Source organism: Dysidea avara, chromosome 2 (assembly GCF_963678975.1).
Source record: "Dysidea avara chromosome 2, odDysAvar1.4, whole genome shotgun sequence".
Taxonomy (NCBI): Eukaryota; Metazoa; Porifera; class Demospongiae; order Dictyoceratida; family Dysideidae; genus Dysidea; species Dysidea avara.
Window position 1 is genome coordinate 13,226,714 of NC_089273.1, and position 5,595 is coordinate 13,232,308.

Genomic DNA, 5,595 nt, shown 5'->3' on the forward strand with positions numbered 1-5,595 from the left:
GTGGCCAAGGTAATCCCTGTGCAGTTTCCCACCATTTTAGATAGTTATTTTCACCAGTGTTGCTGTATCACGAGTCCTCAAAAAGGGATGGGAAAGAGATGGACTAAAAATGGACAAGAATGGTAATTGAAGGCACCAGGCCACAAACCAGCCCACAAACCAGCCCGTCAGAGGCAGGAAATAGACTAAAATTCCACAAAAAAGGCATAGATCACGCATTCAGCTCCCTGCTCGTCTGTCCAGAGTGTATGAACCCCCCAAAGCACTTCCCTGTTGTTTACAGACCTGTACAGATGTCCGGTGTGGTTATACAGGCCACCAGAGAACAGTCCACCATAAGCAGACTCAACAAGTTGAAAGTTTGGTATGGAAATTGTTAGCCTGATAGTGCGGCAACTTCATGATGGTGTTATCTCACTTTTGGCTTTTGCGCCCATATGGTTGATTTTGCTAAATCTGGTCACAAAGTTACCTGCAGCAGATGAATAGTGGACGATGCTACATAAAGATGTAGAGAATACACACTTACCTGATAAACTAGCTGTAACTGACAAACTAGCTGTACCTGATAAACTAACTGTACCTGATAAACAAGCTGCAAGCAAATCAATTCTGAATCAGAGGAAAGGAAAAGGTGTATACATGCACTAGCTTAATGTTGCAAAGGAACTCATATCTGACAGAGCTAACTGGTATGATATCAAAAGCTCAGACTTATTTTCCAGGCATTTTCACTGAGCCATATCCTAAATACGTACCTTGGTTATTGTGAAGACATTTCAAAGCTACCAAACTATGAAGTCAGTGACCCCCATTTTCAGGTAAAGCTAGGTCAAAGCATCTAATAGAAACAATTGTTGATGGAAAATCTGAAAAGGTTTACTATCAATTTGCTCCTTGTGGTGGAGTAAAAAAAATGTGCAATGTACACAGAAGGATGCTCCTATGTTGTCCCTACCACCCACGTAATTAACACCCTGATTCACAGTTAGTACATTCAGGTGATTGTCCAGTTGAATTCTTTTACTTTTGGCCTGAGGATGCAAAGGATATGAGAAGGTGGATAACTGGACTAGTCAGAATTGACATGCATGAATCTGATCTACATAACCATCCACAAGAAAATCCCAGTTAAAGTAGACATAGATATTAGAAGAGTAGTAATAGAAAATCCTCACTTAAAAACATCAGATTTATTAAAAGGTACATAGTATCACTTAATATTAGCCATCATTGCATTTCTGTTTTAGGAAAAGGAATACATTACATTCCAGGTATAGCAAGCTTAGCAGCAACCAACAGATCTAAAATCAAAAACATCAGATTAAACACGTTAAGAGATGTGAAGTCTAACCTAGATGCAAGATCTGCTATATTAAGCATTGAAGTAGAAGCAAAGACATATGATCAATCTATGATAGATCAAACAGAAAGTAACTTAATGCATATGATGTATGTAAAATATTTATCATTATTCCAAATGTAGGTAAGAACCTGAATTGTTATGGCAATTTGGTCATTCTTATTTACGCAAGTACGGAATTGGAGACAATTTCACATGGTTGATGGTTATGCGCCCATTGATGTCAGAAGTTTTAAGCAGACCACAATTTATTGAAGTGGACGTTACATACAAGAGTTGCTTCAAGCTGCCTTACTAGCTCAATGTAGTGGTATTCAATTACATGACCATGAGATGTACGTAAGTATCATCTCTAATGTCTGGTTCCTTTTTGTTTATACTTACCATTCAGGGATGGTTGTTTCTCATGTTCAGATGAATCAAATTGATGCTACCATGTATACTCAACACTTTAAAGCAATATTATTTTGAGCAAACTAGTGGAAGACCATCCCTCATTTAAGGTTGGATATTCATTAGTTAAAATAATTGCTGATTGGTCCAATCAGCAAGTGAATGTATTAGAAATGGTACATTGCTGAAAGCATTCTTAAAGGATGTCAGGTATGGAAGATATCTGTTGATAAGGCAATTAGACAATCCTATAGCCTTAACACAGGTGTACTTCATTCGATCTGTTCAGCAGGTCGTTAAGAAGTTGAGCAATCAGAATAAGAAGCACCGAGAAATATTTGTCACCATTGGTCAGCAAATTTTTAAAGCCAAAACAGCAGTCGAAGTGATGACACTGTTTTCAAAAATGAAAGGAGAATGTCCTCTGTCCCAGGTAAACCTACCAAAGCAGTTACATAGTGAAATAATAGTAGAGTGGCAACAGGCAGCAGCAGCAAGGGTGGAGTGGTGGACAAGAAAGCGTCACTTGTGTAAGTAATGAATTTTGTTAACCAGTACATGTTTAAGGATTGTTTACATGTTTATTCACAGTAATGCTCAGTAATCACTTTTCTACCATGAGTAAAGAAGAATTCAATGACCTACCCACATTAACTAATGCTGTTGAGTCCCATAATCAGTTGTCAAAAGTCAACAAACCTGATATTTTTTGCGTGACGTTGCTAACAACTTACAAGATTGATATGGCATCTACTGGCAAGAAATGAAGGTTTGTCAACATGATTACAGCAAAGGGAACGATGAGTATAGACTAAGGAATAATGAGGCTGTCAAAAAGTCCCGTGCAAAGCAGAAACTGCAAATTGAATATGATGATGAGGGGCCACCAGACAAGCTAAGGCATTTTCACGTAAGTGCATACCCCTCACATGTAATCACTTCATGACTGTTTGTTAGTAAGCAGCACAAGGCAGAAGTAAAGCAAAGTCAATGAGTCACAAGTTGTTGTCATAGATGACAAAGAAAATAATCAAATACAAGCTAATGGTAACAATAATATGAAATAACATACTTAAATTGTAATACATATTTTCCAGATTCAACTCTGTGGCTACCACATCTCTGTTTACATGATGAGCTAAGGATTATTTTGCAACAGAAATTATAGCTTGATGATGTCATCATGAATGTAGCTAGCAAGTTGCTCAGACAACAATTTCCTCATAAGAAAGGATGACAATCCACGCTTGTGGCAGCAACAAGCAATTGCAAAGTGCTTGAAGGAGGTGCAACTCAAATATTACTTGTTTGTTTCAACATTATTATAACTGGTGAACCCACACATACCACATCAAATTAATAGCACTAGATTTAATGTTTTCATTTGAAAACACACCCCACTTTCACATTTATAATGAGAATTGTCCATATTTTCATAGTAACTGGACTGAATGCAGAGACCCCTCTAATTTTGTTTTTTGTTTGTATATAACACTTAAACACAAAGTGAAATGGCCACTTCACGAGGTATAATACATACTTGATTTCTGTATAACTGTATTCAGAGACTTGTGCATGTGTGCTGCCACTGGTAAGAGATACTAACTGATAACCACTTAATTAATATATGATAATACAATTATATTCAATATGTATATGGTAGTTAAGAAACATTGCATCATTATCTCAGTCAGTTATTGTATTTTTAGCATCTCAACTTCTGCAACTTCTGTTTGGAATTTCTTGGAACCTCAAAAGATATGGCAATTTTCTTTTTAGGATAAACAAAAAAACTTATCTTTCCCACATTTATACCAGATCTCTTAACTTGTAATGACTGAAAAATTTGTGACCCATCTCAAAGTATCAGTGTGATTTACCAGTTACTTAACATCAAACTTTGAATTTTATAGAGAAAAGTATTATGACATGGTGTAGAAAGTATATTGTGTCCTTCTACAACTATTTAATAATATATACTAGTACAGATTGTGACAGAAATTAAAATGCCTGTAAATTGTTTGCCATATACTGTTAGTTACTGTACAAATCAACTTTCATGCTGTTCCAATTGCCCAGTTGTAGGACTCCAAGACTATTCAACACAATTGACTGAAACTTAGGCAGATCACTCCTTTGTGATGATAAATAACAATACCAGAAAAGTGATCAAAGAATGTGTGAACATGGTGAGTTTTCAATCAGTCAATCGCACACTTTTGTTTGTAAGTGTGCATGTGTCTTTGTGTGTGCGTGCATGTGTGTGTGTGTATGCGCGTGTGTGCGTGTGTGTGTGTTATGATATGATATGACATCACTAATATCCACTAATTAGTCATTGAATCAGTTTCAACATCAACCAAACAGTTTAAGTGCTGGTCAGTCACTGTGGTGTACTAACATGATCATCTTTAGTGGCACTTGGTACAAACCTGTAGTTGAACAGCAACAGTAGAACTAGTAATGTATTTGGGTGCCTCTTAAGTTATGACACTAAGCTGTGATGCTAAGGCAACTTTCACACTAAGTCCTGTAAGTATTGTACAAACTATTACTATGTGTTAGTATTCAATAACTGCTAACAATGATGTCTATATACTCCACACATTTAATAAACACCACGATAGTTTCCACTAAGATCTAGGAATTACAAGGCAAAGATGTAAATGGTTGAGATACTCTAATAGAACAGTCACAATAGGATAAAAGTGTATGACAATGTTGAGAAAAACTTACTAATGTTCAACTCAGGGATCTCTATGCACACCCTAATCCTTAACCACTCAGCTGCTGCCATCATGGTCAATATTTGTAGCATTTTATACTTTATAAATGAAAATTCTACATTGGCATGTTACCACCATCTGTTCAGTGCCAAAGTAGAAAGTATCAAATGCATAGTTATGTTGTAATAGCTACCATCATTCTTCTTTACCACTTTTTATCACTGGAAGCCTACTTCATTTTAAAAGTATTTTGCACTAGTATTAAATACAGGGAGATTTGTTTGTAGCTGATCTCTCTACAAGTTGAATTGTGTGTAGCTGATCTCTCTGCAGGTTGATTTGTTTTAGCTGAACTCTCTACAGGGTGATTTGTTTGTAGCTGAACTCCTTACATTGTGTGTAGTTTCTAGCTGATCTCTCTACAGGGTGATTTGTTTTTAGCTGATCTCTCTATAAGTTGATTTGTGTGTAGCTGATCTCTCTGCAGGCTGATATGTTTGTTGCCGATCTCTCTACAGGGTAATTTGTTTGTAGCTGAACTCTCTATAAAGTGATTTGTTTGTAGCTGAACTCCTTACATTGTGTGTAGTTTCTAGCTGATGTCTCTACAGGGTGATTTTTTGTAGATGAACTCTCTACAGGGTGATTTGTTTCTAGCTTATCTCTCTACAGGTAGATTTGTGTTGATTTGCTCATTGCTGATCGCTCTAAAGGTTGATTTGTTGTAGCTGAACACTCTGCAAAGTGTTTTGTTTTTAGCTGATCACTCTAAAGGGTAATTTGTTTGTAGCTGCTGAACTCTCTCCACAGTGACTTGTGTGCAGCTGAATTCTGTGTAGCTGAATTCTCTAGAGAGTGACTTAACTGTAGCTGAATTCTCTACAGGGTGCATGACTTGTTTATAGCTGAACTTTCTTCAGTGTGACTTAATTTTAATGTTCTGAATCTCTATAGTGCTTAACTCTCCACATGGTGACTGTCTTCTTGCTGAACTGTCTATAAGATTAACTGTTTGCAGCTGAACTCCCTATAAAATAACTTGTGATGTAATAAAATTCTATAATGGAGTAAATAAATTAGCCGAATGCTCTATTAAGATGACTGTTCTATTAG

At 36.5% G+C, this 5,595-nt stretch overlaps 1 long non-coding RNA gene across 7 annotated transcripts; it reads left to right on the top strand.

Annotated features, from left to right (window-relative positions):
- The first annotated feature begins 252 nt into the window (after positions 1-252).
- On the top strand, positions 253-3,240 carry LOC136243298 (uncharacterized). Of its 7 annotated transcripts, none has more exons than XR_010694831.1 (6): positions 253-1,203; positions 1,251-1,702; positions 1,755-1,966; positions 2,049-2,286; positions 2,348-2,803; positions 2,854-3,240. It is a non-coding gene; the product is annotated as an uncharacterized lncRNA (long non-coding RNA). The 7 variants fall into 7 exon arrangements; XR_010694837.1 differs by having other exon boundaries at positions 255-1,702; positions 1,755-1,866; positions 1,912-1,966; positions 2,046-2,286; positions 2,854-3,238; XR_010694834.1 differs by having other exon boundaries at positions 255-1,702; positions 1,755-1,866; positions 1,912-1,966; positions 2,854-3,237.
- The last annotated feature ends 2,355 nt before the right edge of the window (positions 3,241-5,595 follow it).